The sequence below is a fragment of the Parasteatoda tepidariorum genome, chromosome 8 (assembly GCF_043381705.1).
Source record: "Parasteatoda tepidariorum isolate YZ-2023 chromosome 8, CAS_Ptep_4.0, whole genome shotgun sequence".
Lineage (NCBI taxonomy): Eukaryota > Metazoa > Arthropoda > Arachnida > Araneae > Theridiidae > Parasteatoda > Parasteatoda tepidariorum.
The window spans coordinates 61,232,757-61,251,813 of record NC_092211.1 but is presented as its reverse complement, the minus strand read 5'-3'; the positions used below and the strand labels follow the sequence as shown (position 1 = coordinate 61,251,813).

Here is a 19,057-nt window from a genome sequence, read left to right as displayed (position 1 = left end):
TAATTATATATCTTATTAACGAAATATTCTCTGTTTTTCTGGAATTTTACATAACTACCGGGCTTATGTTGATCATTTTAAAGGACTGTGTTATAAACAATTAATATGGACTGGCAATATCATCCAATAACTGTGTCACGTAAGTCAACTGAGCATATGAGTTCTATGATTTGATAGAAACTTCCGTTTATTCTCAAGATTTTATTTCAATATATATTAAAATTTCTGAACGAAATATACTACTACAGTTTCATTCATATGTTTTCATTTCCGTTTTATATTGTGTCATGTTGACATGTTCTGAAAGATGACAGAATTGTCTTTGCAACGAGGGTGGGACTTCTCAGGATGCGCAAACGTTTTTCGACTTCCGGTGAAAAATTCGAACATCTTTATTGATGGACACCTGTATGAGTGAGTTGCTGTTGAGGGGGGCGGAAAATACCGGAAGGGGGACACTTTATAGTATTATGTTGTATATTCTTGTTTATTCTGTTTTGCATATGAAGAGAGGTAATATTTGTTTGGAATAAATCATTTCTGAAGGTAAGACATTTTTAAATATTTTTTTTTTAAATTTTATAAGTTAAAAAAATTTAAAGTTTATAACAACATAACGCAATTTTAAAACTGGTTCATTTCGTTTCCTGAAAAAAAATATCTCATCTAGGTATTTAAATTTACTGGTATTGCATTTCTCATTTTTTTTTTTCAATAGAGCTAAGGTTTTAGTTTATTGAAACTAGGTTAAGGTTAAGTTTTGTTTTAAAATTATTTTTATAAGAAATAATATTTCAGTAAAATGAAACACTTTGAACTGAGGTTGTTTTGATACAAGAAAGCACGTTGAGCAGTCGACTCAATTTTGGGTTTACGGCTACTAATGTTCAACTCTGTAGCCTTGTCATTTTGAGCCCAGTCCAGAAGACAAGGGAACTCACGGATCAAGTATTGGGAGAAATTTGCAGTCGTAGAGGACTTTTTGATGGAACTAACTCGCATTTACGTTACATGGAGAGTAAAACCACTGATACGAGAAATTAGTTTTATTTGATTGGTTAGATTTGATGGGGAAAAATTGTATATCAAAATTTTTTTTTAATATTAATAAATCGTATGAGCCACCTATTATAGGTATTCCGTTACATTGTGTTTTGCTTCCCAAAAACTATAAACTTTAAAAACTTGAAATTACTAAGGTGGGCAAAAAAGTGTACAGGGATTACGATGGAATAAAAAATTTCAATATTCGTTTATTTGTTCAAACATTCATGACTGTTAAACGAGTAAGAAAAAAATTCCTTGAGGGCCTCTCTACAGCCCGCAGGAATGCAACTAGAGAGTCAAAATTTGGCATGCCGAAAGGGCAACAATTGTTTATGATTTTAATACAGAGTTTTTATTCGAAATTCTAATATGTTTGGAAGCTATTTCGACTTTAAATGTTTTTAATTAATTTATTATTTTTTTTGCAATTTTTTTTCACTTTTTTATTTATTTATTTTTGTTTTACGCTACATTTAACTTTGCTGCTCAAAACCTATGAGACTTAAAAATTCAATTAGTAGTTGGAGAATTGTTATGCTTATCGTTTAAAAACTATAAAAACATATTGACCGATCTACTGCCTGCAGAGTTAAAATTTGTCTTGCTGTAAGACCAATTTTTATTATAATTTAAACAAGAGTTTTTTTTCTTTTTTAATTTCTATTTGTGGGCAAATCTTTGCGAATTTAAGTGCTTTATCAAGATTTTTTTTCCCAGCGTTTTTGCCTTAAATACTGATTATTTATCCATTTTTGTAAAAAATTAATATTTCTCATACGAGGTCTTTATTTCTTTATTTTATAAAGCTCACTCTGAGTAAATTTCAATCAAAAGTAGCAAAAGAAAGAGATAGAAAGATTACATGCTGGGATATACAAATCTTAACATTCATAATGAAATTTGTGAAAATAATAATTGAAAAACAACGTATTAAATTACTATAAGAACCGTTCCCTATTTAAATTGTTATAAATCTCTTCAACGAGTAAAATTACTTCTAATTTATGCTTTTTTATTGAATCTTAGAATCTGTGTTCCTTAGGTTAATTTTTTTAACATTGCAGAAGATTATTTCTCAAATCTAAGCAATTGATTATTTCGATATGATGACAACATTTCAATAACGACAATAGTTAAAGTAAGCTGCTGTAATTGTGTATTATGAAACCAAAATGTTCTGTGTTTTTTGTGGAAAATATTGCCGTTTAAGAAAAAGTAAACAATGATAAATGAGAATCAATTATGGGGGTTGGTAAACTGAGCGAACAGGGGGTGGAGCCGCTGTAGACTCTTAAAATTTCGTAATGTGAGGCATATTGTAAAATAGTTTTGCTATGTAACATTATGCCTCTTGCGAGTGTAACCCAACTATAAGACTTAAATATTATCAAGGTGTTTAATAAGTTTTAAATGTTGTTTTAACGTCCTTTACGTAAGCCTAATCTTGTTTCTTTAGGATTGTTCTTTTCTTCGAATGTTCTTTCAACATCTTTAATTTTTAAGCCTTAATTTTTCAGGGCAAAATAAATTTGAGCTTTGCGCAGAGAATTGCTTTGGTAATGCGTACGAAGAAATTACAGTAGTTCTTCAGCTTTTTTAGAATTCGCATAAATAATAGACTAAAATTCACATAATCCACAAGAATGAACAAGAGCATTTGTAAGGGAAATATATAGGATTCAAAAATTGTTCAGCTGAGACTGAAAAAATAAATGAATAAAATAAGTATTGAAGAAACATCATCGGCATCAGCAGAGATAATTTGTTTCTTTTCTAATCTTGTTTCTTTAGGATTGTTCTTTTCTTCGATTGTTCTTTCAACATCTTTAATTTTTAAGCCTTAATTTTTCAGGGTAAAATAAATTTGAGCTTTGCGCAGAGAATTGCTTTGGTAATGCGTACGAAGAAATTACAGTAGCTCTTCAGCTTTTTTAGAATTCGCATAAATAATAGACTGAAATTCACATAATCCACAAGAATGAACAAGAGCATTTGTAAGGGAAATATATAGGATTCAAAAATTGTTCAGCTGAGACTGAAAATATAAATGAATAAAATAAGTATTGAAGAAACATCATCGGCATCAGCAGAGATAATTTTAAAATACTATTTCTGTAAAATATTTTTACAACTTCTTTTACTGAGTGCAACGGAAATCTGAAAAAGTTTGTTGCTATTAAGATGCAGTGAAAATTAGCTTAAATATATTGAATTAATGCCCCGCATCTAAAGTTACTTTAGAAAGTTGTCTTAAAGCATAAAATACTTTATTATCTATACTAAAGTGTATCATTGAAATTTTGGCTGAATCATCCTTATGAAAAATCCCGAAAGGCAAAATCTAAAAGAGTCAATATTAATGGTTTAAAAAAGTTAACTTTGACGAAGTAATTAATTATGCTGATCAAAAAACATTTCTGAGAGGTTATTTTAAAAACACTTCCCAGATGACGAATAGGAAATATTTCAAAAATATTTTTCAATACTGGTTACACAAAATATTGATATTGCTAAGATTGAACTACCTAAAACATTTTCTGGAATTTTTGAAATCTTTTTAAAATTTTTGTGCCCAACCTCATTTTTGAAATTTATGTTAAACGTAATTTCTTTGCTTTGTGCTGCGTGATTAGCTCTATTGTTTGAATGCAATTTTTTTTGAAAGTTTTACAAATTAAAAATTAGGTATAACAGTTACATCTAACATCAATTATCACCACTTATAAAGGTAGTGAATAATTTTATGAAAGTATTTAGTGATATAATCATCTGAAATTCTGATTTCTATAAATAATAATTTCTCTAACTAGTACTTTATAATTTCATAAAATTATTCAGTTTGAAATTAATTTTGAAAAAAATTTATTAAATATCGTATTTAACATAGGCATTGCAATGTATCTTATAACTCGTGTGATTAGATTTTGATAAACGATTCGATTACAAATGAGAAGATGGCTTAAATAATAATTATTTCTCTTCTGTAAGATTTAATAATAGAGGTTTCAAAAGAAAAATATGTAAATATCATTTCAATGGAATGTTGTCAAAACGACATGCAACTCACTTAAATACACATTTAATTATAATAAAGTTGGACGTAATGTAAATATGAAAGACAATTTTAATATAGCTTTTGTGCTTTATACGTTGCAACTAATGCTGTATTATTATACATATTTCTTTATAATACAAATTTTTTTATAACGTAACATGCAAAACTGGAAATATTTCAAATATAGATTTTGTGATTCATATGTTGAGACTAGCGCAGTATTTTAATACATATTTTATTACATGCATTTTACTATACATATTTTATTACATGCATAATACTACTGCATAATTTACTACACATATTTTATTGCATGCATAATAATGCTGCATATTTTACTATACATATTTTATTATAGTAAAATTAGACGGAACATAAAAAGAACTAATTTAAATATAGGTCTTGGGGTTTATATGTTGCGACTACTTCAGTCAAAGAAAGCCCGAATTCTTTTCAGCGCTTGTAAATTAGTGTAATAAAATAGTAAATCTTATTTTATCTTATATATTTAGTTACATAAATCTTATTCAAATTTACAATGTCAATTAACAACAATTTTAAGTAAGTAGTTTATTTTGAAAATTCTTGCAACGATACATCAAATATATAAAATTATGTCAGAATTACACAATGAATTCAGGGATACATTTTTAAAACCTTGGAGAAAAATTCATAAAATATCAACTTCAAATATTTCTCCCTGACCCTTTATTTATTTATTTTTGTAAGAGAAAACAATATAATCAATCAAATGGCATATGTAAAATTTGAAAACTTTTTTTTGGGGGGGGGGGAATTAAAGTGCATTTTTAATCTCTTTATATCATAATTTTTATATCATAACATTTATATCATATCTTTTTATACAATTAAACTTTCTTAACTTACATTTTTAATTTTTTTAAGACAAATGTTTTCTTGAAATTAAGAATTTCATTTTATACAGCGGCTGTAACATAAAACAGCGTCAGCTATAACTTCTTTAAAAAAAAGTCTAACATTTAGACTAGCAATAACTTCAGAAATAAATTTTGTTAGTTTTTACAGTTTAATATTTAGTATTAACCTGTTAATATTAATATTTGGTATTAACCAGTTAATATTAATATTTAGTATTAACCAGTTAATATTAATATTTAGTATTAACAGTTTAATCTTTATAGATTACAACTGTCCACTTTCTGCTAAGTTCGAATAAATATTGACTGTTTATTTTCCTTTGATTTTTGACGTGAAACATTACAACGCTACTCAATAAGGAAAAATAACTCGGCACTATAATATTTTTACAAACTTTCCCTACGAGGAACTTGATATAAAAAAAATTAACTTAAATAAATTTTTATGGTGAAAAATTATTCAAACAGATAAAACATGAACTTGCGAAAGGAAAGTTTGTTCAATGCAGCTTTAACATTAAAATTCGCCGTAGAAAAATAATTGCTACGCTATTCCTAGGAGAAAAATAGCAAAAGCTAGACGAAATAATGTTTCTGCAAATTCGTCCTTCAGGAAACTCAACATTTAAAGAATTAATTTAAAATAGTAGATTTTTTATTAAAATCACTCAAATTGAAATAAAGAAAACATTATGAAGAAATATCAATTAATAAATGGCTTAATTAATTGCTACCCTATTCAATGGAGAAAATGGATAAGCTAAACAATATTTTCTCACATTTGCCTATAAAAAGCACAGCATTTAAAGAAATAATTTAATAAGGTCCATGATGAAAATCATACAGATTGAAATAAGGAGAATTGTGTTACAATCGAGGCTTTATTGTCTAAGTCGCCGTAGAAAAATAATTTAAACTAGTGAGGAAAGTTAAGCCCTTTATTTGATTTCAAACACCCCTTTAGCAAAGAATTTTTAAGATAAGAGTTATAGTGATGTATATTATAAGCACTTTATAGCTTTGACAATTGAATTGAGAATTACATATATTACTTATAAAAAAATCATATTAAATTTATAGCTAAAACATTTTAATCTTTTTTTTAATTTTTTATTTCACACACAAAATCAAAAATCTATCTTATAAAAGAAGTATGCACTTTTATTTTGAAGCTGAGTACAGCGAATTTTTTTCTTTGCATAAAGTAAACACAATAAACGCAGCAAACTTTTTGTTCTCCACCCGTTTTGTTTTCACATACTAAAGAGTTATGTAATGAATATTACAACTGTATATCGTTAAAAACATTTTTAAAATATGTAATTATTTCAGTTTTAAATTTTCATTTTTATAATTCTATTTTCCATTTTCTATTTTCCATTATTCTATTTTCCATTTATTTTCATTTTTTTTCATTTATATTATTTCATTACAATTATTTTTTGTCTGTGCAAAATAATATATTTTAAAGTATAAGAAGACAATAAAAAGGAAGAAATTAAACCATTTACCTTACCTTAAAGCTTCTAACTCAATAAAAATCGAGTGCTGTAAGAAAAAAAATTATTTTAATTTCTAAAAAAAATATTTTTGTTTGATGAAGAAAAAAAAACTATGTTTTTCGATTGAACTAAAAAGGCGGAAATAGTTTTGTTGGTTTCTATCCGTCTAAAAACGAAACACGTAGGGAGCATGACTTACGTAAACTTTGAGGGGAAATTTCGGTAGCGATCGAAGCTCATTTCGTTAGTGATGCGTCTTACGTTTTTTGTCCGACAAAAACAAAATTACTTACTCATTTTTGATGCAATGTAAAGCAATTTTTTTTAAGTTTTTCTCTTTTCTTTTATGGGACTAGTATTTCCTATTTAGAGGCACGTCAAAATTTTCATTGGAAAATATTGAAATTTGAACAGTCCAGCTAGTCAGAAAATAATCGAAATTTCTATTGAATTATATATATATANAGTTCTAATTTTAATTGGCGATAGTATGGCAATATATTTTGCATGTATGCAAAACTATACAATACTATTTGCAAACTATTGACAATAATTTCTGTTTGGTGACATGAGAATAGATACTTCTTACAGTCCGGAAATGATTAAAACCTGTATTTCAGTCAAGCACAGAGACACAGTTGCCATATGAGCCATTCCCAGCATTTTGGTAAACGATTAATATTTTTTGGTGATTATATTGTGATAAGTTCTCTTAATAGTGGTTAGATAACTATACAGGCTTGCATTATCATCAGTCGTAAATCTCGATTTGAAATTCAATCCCTTTAGTTGGTTAAAAAGTTGCCTTCATTTTTAATAATGATAAGTTTTATTTTCAAGATTTTCTTCCGTTTTTAGATTTAAATTACACACTTTTGTATATGAAAGCTCGATTTCGTATTAACCTGAAATAAAGTGTTCCTTCGCACAATTTACTACAGACTTACTTAAACTATAATGCCTCCTTTTTATATTTTTATTAGGGTTACAAGGGAGAATTATGGGTCACTCTTTTTTCGGCGTAAGTAAAAGTGACTAGCTTTTCAGCATTAAAAAATGTTTAAAAAAAAACCAACTAAATTACGCCAAGTCATCCTTGAATATTCTATTTTTTTTCCATATGAGTTCAAAAATAATGTAAAAATTCAGCAAATAAGAGAAGGCAAAAAAAGCTTTTTACCCTACTGTAAAAATATCTTTAAAAAAAAGCTTCTGAAAATAGCGATATTTTTTTAAAGATCCATATCAGGAAATCAATTGTGAAAAAACAAGTTGCTGATGTTTTTAAATAGCAAATAATCTAAGCTTTTCATTTTTATGTATTTTACTCATAAATTTTGAAATTAATGTTAAAATCAAACTGATTTATAATCAAATAAACCAGGGTAATTCTTTGCCGGTGATGTTTTAGGTGTTTTATTTACTTCTGTATAACTAACATTAGCACTTACTTCAACTGTTATACTTCACTGTAATATTATATTACACTTCAACTGCAAATTTACATTATATTTTAACTGTTATCGTTGTTTCTACTTAAATTGTTTCCTATAAATGGATAATTTACTTGTATTTTTTACTTATTTATTTCTGTGTAATGAATATTAGCATTTACTTCAACTGTTATACTTTACTGTAATATTATATTACACTTCAACTGCAACGTTATATTGCATTTTAACTGTAACAACTGTTTCTACGTTAACTGTTTCTTATAAATGGATACTTTACTTCATTCTTTATTTATTTCTGGTCAAATAATATTTTACCATAACAAAATTCTGACATTTAAAATTTTTTGATGCATATGTTTCTCAATATTCGCATAGTGCAATAAAAAAGTATTTTGAGCCTAAACCTATTTAAATATAAATAAAGTTAGTATTAATTCTAATACAAGTATCAATTTTGCTATTAGTTATTCAACCATGTGTAGGTAGCAAAAGAATACAAGTAAATATGAAATAAATAAAAAGGAAATAATAAACTTTAAAAAAAACTCAATAACTGAATTTTATGTGATAGCTATTTATTAACATGGTTATTTATTAACATGTCAATTCCAGATGTCAAATCACTTAAGTTTGATCTGATATATATTAAATTAGCTATTCTGAAAGGGAAACAATTGAATTAAAATAGAGTTTTATTTATTTTTCGACGAATAAAGTGGAGAAAAAAAGCTTTTTATTGCATTCGATACTGAATGAATAACAAATTTAAGGTGTGCGGATAACTGAATAGTGTTTGCCGACCGGCACTGGCCCGCGAACCGACAGTTGAGAAACAATAATTTAAACCAACAGTTCTGAATGGTGTTCCTCGGAACCCTAGGGCTCCGTGGAAGAGTTAAAGGGGTTCCGCAAGTTAGTACTTTTAAATAATCAGTGAAAAGTTTCAAAATCTCAGATTACATTTAGATTAATTAAAATGCCAATGAAATAGAAATGGCATTTTTTAAAGGAAAGTATAAAATTTCTAATAACAATATATATAACAGTATATTGAACAACATAGGTTAAAAAAAATTGCATTTATAAAATATTCCATTAGTATTTCCTACCACGCCTTACAAGTCCAAGTAACTAAATTCTTTAATAAAAACATATGTTTTCATAATAACCATTTTCAACGTCTATAGCAGTTCTTTTAAGTTTTCATTTCAAAGTAAACCATAATTCGGCTTATTTTAATCCTTTTCAGCATATGTATATACACCAGAAATAAATTAATAACTTGACTAGATATAGCACAAGGACCTCAAAATGAACTCTCAGATATAAAACATAATTTGAGATTATTAATGATAAAAAGACGAAAAATCTTCATTCCTCTAATAATTTTTTAAAATATTGTTTTTTATAGGCTGTAACGTTCACTGCTACCTTAAACTTTATTTATGGAGTCGGGATTTATAAATAAAGAACAATTGTAAATACAATACAGATAAAATCATTAAATAAAGAACAAGATTTGATCCAGTACATAAAGGGTTCCAAGACTCTGACATTGAAATCGAGTGACAATAAAAAAAAAAAAAAATAAATAAAATAAAAAAATTAAAAAAAAAAAACTGTCAGGAAATTGTGCGAACAATGAATTAAAATAATTTGATGCATAAAATTAAAGTTTGTTATCGCGATGGAAAATTTAATCAAATTAAAATTAGAAAATATTAAAAGTGAAATAGTAAAATTCCCAAAGGAGGGAAATTTTAATTTCGACACGACTTCAATGTCAGAGTCTTGGATCCCTTAATGTACTGGATCAAATCTTGCTCATTATTTACTAATTTTATTTCTTTCTTTCCAAATAATTTATATCTTAAATTTATAAGGGTTTTTTCACCCTTTTTAAATACGATATAGATTTACCTTTATGTTTAAACTATTTGTGAATCATTTATATGTAATACTGTTGCCATTCATCAAGATTGCTCATACGTAATATTTTAATGAATTTTAATAAATACCACGGAGGGACTGCACCGAGCAGCTCGACTCGGTATGTGTGCCGGAATGAACCTGCCTCTCCTATTCTGAGGGAGAGAGCTGTCGCGGCGAAGGGTCAGAAAATTTTCTCGAATATCCTTTTTTTCTCGATTACCCTTTTTTCTAATCAAACCGAAAGAAGGTTGATTATTTAAGATTTCGTAACCTAAAACCATCAATTGGCAACCGCTGTTATTAACAGTCCCCAAAATTCAAAACGAGCTAATTTTAAATAAATTAATGATGAAGTAAAATAAAAAAGTAGCAAAAAATTCCTCCATAAAAGATATTAAGAAACTGCTACAAGGAATCCATTCTACAATTGATGAACAAAAATATTTAGCTGTATGCTACTATAGTTGCCCATTTTACTCCAAGAAAATAAAGAAAAATTTGGGCAACGAAAAAGTTGAAATGAACAAGGTGTCGAAAATTTTCGCTGACTTAAACAAGAAAAAATTCAAAACAAATTCTACGGGTCAACGTAGAAATTATCCTTGTGTTGTTGATAGTAATAGAATAAGCATAGTAAACAAATTGTGGAAATAATTTGTATCATGCGAATTGTGCCCATAATTGTGGCAAAAAAAATTTGTATCTATCTGAAAAAATAGATCATATTATTTAAATTAATGTTCTTTCTCCTAAATCAACTCATTTCGATAATTAAAAAAAATCTCTTTATATGCTAATTAATTATAATTTAGTATAATTTCTTACTTATGTGTATTGTGTCTGATGCGCATTGTGTCTGATGTGTATTGTATCTGATATGTATTGTGTCTGATGTGTATTGTGTTATGGTGTGTATTGTGTATGTGTCTATAAAAAGAGAAGGTGACTCATATTTACCCCATGTGTGACACATTACAGCATGAATCCTGTTTAATTCTCAGTCATTTAATAATTTAAAAAAACAAAAAAACAGTTCAATTATAATTTTAAAAAACTTCTGAATAATTTTTAAATTATTTATGCTTATTATATGCCAAACTGTATCATTATATCTTTCATACTTTAAAAAAAAATTTAGATCCTGTTTTTTGACCCATAATTCCCCCATGGGAATAGCTTCCGTTACGTCTGAAAAGATAAATTTAAATTAAATATTAATAATTTAAATAATTTTAAAATAATTTACTTAAGTTTATTTTAATTAATAAATTATTTAATTTAAATTTAATTAAATTTAAATAACTTATTAGGTAACTTTGCTGTTTCCTAAATAATTGGTTTCGGATGTTCAAAATTTTATTGTTTTCCAGACTCTTGATCCAAAATAATGTGAAGATTCTAAATAAGTTGAACATGATTTTCACTCACTTCGTTTGGCAGGTTTTATATTGTACACTTTCCTTGAAAACCAACATCCTGCTGTTTAAACGTACAAGAAATGCTTTTACAAATTTTTAGACTGCCTTGAAAAGGACCTACAAATTTTAAAGATAATTAACTGGAGAACCTTAGCTAAGGGAAGAATGTCTTGGCATAGGCTTGTTGAGAAGGCCAAGGCCCATCCTGGGCTGTCGTGCCAATGAGAAGAAGAAGAATGTTTTTACAAAGAGTCAAGGCTTCCTTTTTATTAAAAATTTTCATAACTATATCCTGAAATAATCTTTTTAAGTCCAAAATTGATCATAGAGCTGATTCAATAAATTCAATTCAAGGTTTTATGGTTTGCTTTTTCTTAAAATCATTCATGTGTTTCCATGGTAAAAGTTTCTTCTAAGACTCCATAATTTGATGAATCACAAGCGCTAACTATTACTTCACTATATTAACGTATTACAAATCTAGTTCATATAATTTAACATATGAATTTTTTTTTGTTTTTATAATTATTACAAAATTTACAATTATTTACAAAATTATAGGAGTTTTTGTGCAAAGTGATAACAGGGGATAGACAAACTATTTTAAGACTTAAAATGCGTTTTTCTCAAAATTTAACTTTTTTCTCATTTTACAACCAATTAAACATATCTTATATTGTTTTTTAAATAATTGTCTATAATTTTTCATGAGTGCTGATGATAACAACAGACATATTTTAAACAACAGACTAATAGAAAAAAGTAGATTTTCCTTTTTTATGCTTGTTTTTTCACAGAGATATTTGCGGAAGTTTTTAAAAATTTGCTTTCATTGATCCCTAACTCAACAGTATATGCATATACACTTGTTTTTAAGGTAATATATCAAAGCATAGTTGATAGCCTTCTAAATAAAGTTCTCAAATGTTTTTTGTTTCAGGCTTTAGAAACTTTTTAAAGCGTTTAGAATGTATGCAAAAAATCGCTTAAATTTTTCCTAAAAATGCCCATTTAAAAAAATAATAAAAAAATAATTATTATTCTGCTACTTTTATAATTTCGTACACATTGCAAAAATAGATCAGTTTTTCAAAACTTTACATAAATTTAAAAAAAAAAAAGCTGTCGAAACTGATCGGATAACTTAATTGTATTTAAGCTCATAAAACAAATTAGGAATATTTTTTCATATACTGTTAAAATTGTTTTGGGGAATGGAACATTAAAAATAGTGACAGGTACTTAACACCAAAATGGTGTTTCACTAAACCGAAATCAAGGATAGTTCCTAGCGTAATGAAGCACCTTACAATGTTCTTTTTGACTACTTGGCGTAAAGTAGCTGCTTCCCATGTTTGTTATTATTAAATAACACTAAAATTTACAATTACAGTAGGGGAGAATGGGGTCAATTGTAACAGGGTACGATTGTGACAGAGCAAAAATTTCGAGTGTCGGGTTCTAGATTTGGTTCCTAGGAGGCGCCCAAGGTGTATTTAATGAATCTACATGTACACCCCTGCTGGCAACCATTTTTATGTACTTTTGAAAGAGTTACATCACAAAAGATATTTTCACGCTACGTAAGTACTTTTTTTGGTATTAGAATATTATATTGTAACAAAGTAAATTTGCTTAAACAAATGAAAATTATTAACCGAATATGTAAGTGGACACCTTAATTAGCATTTCAATAAAAAAATTAGTTTTGTTAATTAACCAGCATTGTTTTTAACAAATGAAGCTGAAATGGCGTCTTGGGGACGATTGTAACAATAAGTAAAGAGACGATTGTAACAGCTGAAAATAAATAATCTTATGTTTATGAACCATTACTTAACTCTTTAAGAACCACCAATAGTTTCCTATATCATTTATATTATGTTGCATGTGCATTATTCTATTTGTCAAATTTCACAGCATAAATTAAAAATTTTAACCCCTTAAAGTTAAAAGTTTAACCCTTTAGGTCTCTGCTCATTATTATTTTTACTCCTAAAATATCACTACTATTTTGATCAATAAGAAAATATATCACAACTATGATAATATGTATAATTAACTATGTTTTAGTTTAATTTATGAACTGTTACAAATGCACGACTGTCAAAAATTGTTAATAACTAATATAATAACATTTAAAATAAGGTATTTATTTTTTTTCTAGTAGAGGATAGTCTACTTTACTCGTCTGTCAATTAATACTAATAATATATTGGATTTTTTGTTAGTTAAAAATAGTTAAGTAAAAAATGCTACAATTGACCCCTACGATATGATGCACAAAAGAATCAGTAAAGTTACTTTTACTTTTCAATCTAAAGCAAGAATCATAAATTTGGGATGCCTATATTCAAAATGTATTAACATAAAATTACTTTGGTTATCAAACATACGAAGAGTACAGGTAGAATATTAATATTAATAACTTCGAAAAAAAGCATTGTGAGTAGAAATTAAATATTATTAAATTATTTTAGAAAGTTGAAAGATTTATGTAAATCTTATAAGAACATAAATACCTTTATTATACAAATAAAAACATACATACATTTTAACAACAGTTTATAAGAGTAGTCTGCTAAATCAATCCGACATGATGATTGAAGTTATTAGGCAAATAATAGACCACAATCAATATTTTTTATCTATCAGTAAAGAGAAATGAAAATTACTTGGTATTAAAAATGCTATGACCAGTTTGTCAGCTACTTAATCCGACAACAAGAACTCCACATTTTTCAAGTACATTTCCTGTAAACAAACCGCCATCTTGTCACTATCTTGAAATTGCACAATTATTCATCTTTAAACTTCTATTAATGGTCTAAAAGCATTTGTGATACATTTAAAACATGCCCTACGATCGTTTCCCACAAGAATTTATTTAAATAGTTTAAACTAGTGGGCTGCGCCTCCTGCTCGCTAACGCTCGCCAACCCCCGAAAATTGCTACGCAATCTTATATGGTTTGCTTCGCAAACCAGGCTCGCTTCGCTCGCTACTAACTTAGAATTTTGCGCATTTGCAATGTACCTAAGAATTCAAAACAATCATTCAAATCCATATAAAAACTTTTTTTTTAAAAAAAATTACATCTTTTTAGTAAATACTAAGTCATTAAAATAAATTTGAATTCAAATAAATGACATGTAATTCGTTAAACCTATTAGAAATGTGCTATAGTATAAAATCTTAAGATAAAATTTCTAAAACTGATATCTCTTTAAAAAGGTTAAAATTTTGGCTATAATTAAGTCTATTAAAAATTGAAATAAGTGAATTGCAATGGAAAAACCTGCATAAACAAATAAATTCTAGTAAAACAAATAAATTCGTGATATAAATCAAAAATCGTCAAATAAATTCGTAATATATAAATTCGTGAAAAAAAGCGCTTTCGACAAAATACTAAAATAGAGATCTATCGACAAAGACTACTCACTTCTGCCTAGCTTAATAGTATGAGATTGCCGCAGCTGATGCTCTCTGGTTATTTCAGTTTCCGTTTTTAAAAGCGCTATATGTTGAGCCACCTCAGCTAGATTTGGCATGTGACATTTTTAGCGGCAATCATTGGTCGATTCGCCGTGTAAGAGAAATAGTAACGTAAACAAAAAAAAGCAAACGTTGCCACCGGCGGAAAAGAAATACAGCCAAAATTTGGGAGGCACGTAAGAGAATTATATATATTAGATATACAATAAATTTTTGCAACATTTATGGTGCTCTGAAAAACACGACCTTCTTCACCAACGAGATAGGTGTAAGCTTTATCAATAATTGGTATTAAGATTTAAAAATACCCTTTGAAGTGTGTAAGAGCGTTCGATTCAGTGTTAACTTCGATGTTAACTGAATAAAGTAAACATTCACACATTTTTTACAGTTTTTCAACACCGAATCCGAGAAGGCATCACAGTTTTTACTGTGTAATAAAACGTGTCATATTTTCGCTTGAAACTGCAAATTAATTTAAAAAAATAAGCACCATCGTGCGAATAAGTAGTTGTGCGATAATACGTACGACAAATTTAAATATTTATTAAACAATAAATAAATATTTCAAGAATAGATGAAAATGCCTTTGTAACATTGTAATAAATTTGTTTTTGCGCACGGAGAAAAACAATCTGGTAAAATTACCATGCAGTAAGATAATGACATATCTGGTTTAAAAAAAGATAATTTTGATTTATAAAACCAAAATAAACGGGATTTAAACCATTTATTTGGCATCTTCCCGTTCATATAAGGACAATTTATTAGAAATTCTGGTTTTCAAAATTATAAATCTTATTACCACACATATAGTAAAAAATACAAAGCTGAAAAGTGAATTTAACCAAATAAATTGTTTTTAATTGTTTTTGTCATGATAAAATTGCCAAATTTTACCACATTCACCAATTTTTATCATATTATAAAATAATATTTTATTGCTAATTTTACTAAAAGCATTACCAGAGGCTTTCGATAAATAAAAAAAAGCCGAGCTTTTTGTTGTTCGCATAAAGCCGGAAACAAGGTAAATGTATATTGATTAAAATAAATGACTCTGCAATTTGAAATTTATTCCACTTTTGATAAATAATCACTGATTGTGCGGTTAGGCATCTGATGAACCCGTGATAATTTGTGTAAACGTTCAAATTTAGAAATATTTCAAAACAGATTTCGGGAAAAATGAAATGAATCTTAAACTTTCAAAATGATAAAATCGTTTATTTCATAATAAAACGTTTATTACGTTCATACTTATTCATGACCCATGATGTGATAAAATAAAAGATACAAATTTTTTTATTAGTTGAATATATGAAAATACACGCATTTAATAAGGATCTTGGAAAACGGAAAAATACTCGTTCAATCCTGTCGCTCGTAAAATGCAATTTATAGATTTGAGCAAAAAAAAAGAAAATAACATTTCTATTAATTACTTTCAAATAGTTATTATTCACAAGTGAAAATATATTGATTGTTAACTCTGAAATAGTTTGTTCTACTTAACTTTCGAAATAAACGAGTTTATGGCATAGTTGTTTCATTATCCTGCATATCTGTTAGAAATCTGCTCCAATATTTTGCAATGACTCTATGAGAAAAGAATAGTATGAGCAACACTGCAATAATATGTTAACATTTAATATGATTCTTTCTCTATGGAAACATCAAAAAGCTCTGTAATTTTTAACAAAGTACTTTGGTAATGATTTTGAAAAAATTAACAACAAAATATGGTTTTATGATTTGTGATGTAATTTTATGATACCTAACTTTTATTGCAATTGACACTCGTCATTCAGGTATCAGTTGGCCACTCTTTCAGGGGCTCCATATTTGGTTAGCCAACTTTGCTCCCACAGTAAGGACAGAGAATGAAAGAACATCCATGCCTTGTCCGGGATTCGAACCCAGGACCTTTCTCATGTGTGGTCAGCTTCCTGACCACAACACAGTCCGGTTGGCTGATACCTTATATTTAATCGGTTAAATTTACTTTCAGTTTTGCAACATTTACTAGATGTGTAGCAATAAGAATTGCACGTATGAAAACCAGAATTCCGGTAAATCGTTACCACATGAAAGGAAAAGTTACCAAGTGACTAGTATCAAAACCTGATATTTTAGTTTTTATTACCAGAATTATGGTTATTTTACCAGAAATGTCAATATCATACATTATGGTAATTTTACCAGAATTTTTTTCTCCGTGTAGAACACTATATACGTGTAGGACACATGTCGGTGTTTAGCTTTTTAGTTTTGTAGCTTTTTCGTTTCTTTCGTTAAGCTCTATCGTTTGATTTTAATTTAATAAAAACTGATTTGCAATGATTTTAATTATTACTTAATTACTAATTTACAACTTAAAAGTATCTTAAGCATATATATAATATCGGATAATAGTTCGGTGAGCAGGGACTGATTTACGGGAGGGCATTCGGGGCACGTGCCCGGGGCCCCCAACATTTGAGGGGCCCCCTTTCCCAATAATGATCTTTTACATTACATGGCCAATACAAAACCTTGTGTAGAAGATCCCTTTGAAAGAATGTTTAGAACAGGGACAACTATCAAATTTCATGAATGGGGTACTTGCATTATATCATTATTCCATTATATCGTTACTATTTACTCCACACTCGCACTAGAGCAAAATAATTTGCTATTGACATTATTTATTACAGTATTATANGTAAAGATAAATAACAAAATATGGTAACCCAATTACATGCAACCGTTCAGGCAATTAAGCAACCCTTTCGGCAACTCCAAACGGAGGAATTTCACTTACAGTTGCACTTACACTTGCAGTTGCACATATTTTTCTCTCGTGTGATAGAGGCATTAGTGACACATTCCCAAATGTTAAGGCTGCACTGAAGCTGTTTTTGTCAATTCCTGTCATAAATTGCTCTGGAGAAAGATCTTTTTCGTTATTGAAGAGGCTGAAATCTCCATTAAGAAATTTATTAGCTGATGATAAGCTAATTTTTAGCTTTAATGGCAATTGAAGCTGATGTAACTACAGCTTTATCGTATGATGATATTATTTCTGAATTTTCGGCAAAGAAATCTAGAAAAAAGCTTATTAAAGTAGTTTCACAAAATTGATCAAAGCCTCTTCAACAACAAAAAAGACCTTTCTCCAAAGCAATTTGTATGAGAAAAAACATCATGCGAATCACTTTTTTTCATGTGTTTTGCTTTTATATAATATTCTGGTAAAGTTTTTTAATTTACTTTTTGAAATTTTGATTTATTTTTGCATCCATGTATTTTTACATAGATTTTTCTAATGCTTTTGTATATTTATAATATAAAATTTTAAATTGATATTTGTATTAAATTTTTATAGCCAATTAAATTTTTTGATTTATTGCTTCTATTCATCAAATATTGTGGTTGTTATGCATTTGAATACAGTAAAAGTGTGTTACATGCATATATTAAACAAACATTGTGAAATCTTATGCTATATTCAAATTTTTTGATAAAACAATTTTTTTAATGTTTAGCCAATTATTGATTATATTGAGTATTTAGGTGAACTTTCTTAAAATGTCAAATAAATTTTAAACTCAATAATAAATCTAAAATGATTGTTTTTTAGAATTCTACGTTATGTTTTTCTAGGTAATCGGTACAAATATCTTGTTTCCTTCATAATTTTTAACATTCTAGCCAAAACCTCTAGATATATTTATTAAATTTTTGTATTTTTTTTAACAATTTCACTAAATTAAATTCTGAATATCTGGGGGACGTACTTCTAAATAAGGTTTCATGTTACTTGCAATTTTTATGGTCTGAAAAATACTTTTTCAATATTACGTTTAAGACCTTGCATGCTAACTAAAATTTATCGGCTCTTTAACTGGGGGCCCCCAAATTCATCTGTTCCCGGGGCCCCCAAATCTGTAAGTCGGTCCCTGTCGGTGAGGAATATATAGTTGCAAGATTAAGCAAACTTTATTTATTTATCTTAATTTTCTTGTTAATATTAACTTTATTCGTTATTCTTGATTTATGTTATCAGAAACAATTGAAAATTATTAAATTCGCAGTAGACGCTCATTTTGAAGTAGTAGGTATAAAGATATATTTTGTATTTATAAATAGCTTTTAAAGTGAAAAGTTCTAAATTTGCAATCCTTCATAAGTATCAATGTAACAAGTGTTAAACATACCTCGATCATTTAATACATTTCATTTGTGACAACTGAATATATATATATATATA

The 19,057-nt window shown here is 27.8% G+C and overlaps 1 long non-coding RNA gene across 1 annotated transcript in view; it reads left to right on the top strand.

The window, feature by feature from the left end:
• The first annotated feature begins 295 nt into the window (after positions 1-295).
• LOC139426204 (uncharacterized) overlaps positions 296-19,057 on the top strand; it is a 52,165-nt gene continuing 33,403 nt past the window's right edge. The window contains exon 1 of the long non-coding RNA XR_011637408.1: positions 296-546. This is a non-coding gene — a long non-coding RNA (uncharacterized lncRNA). The remainder of the gene's footprint in view (positions 547-19,057) is intronic.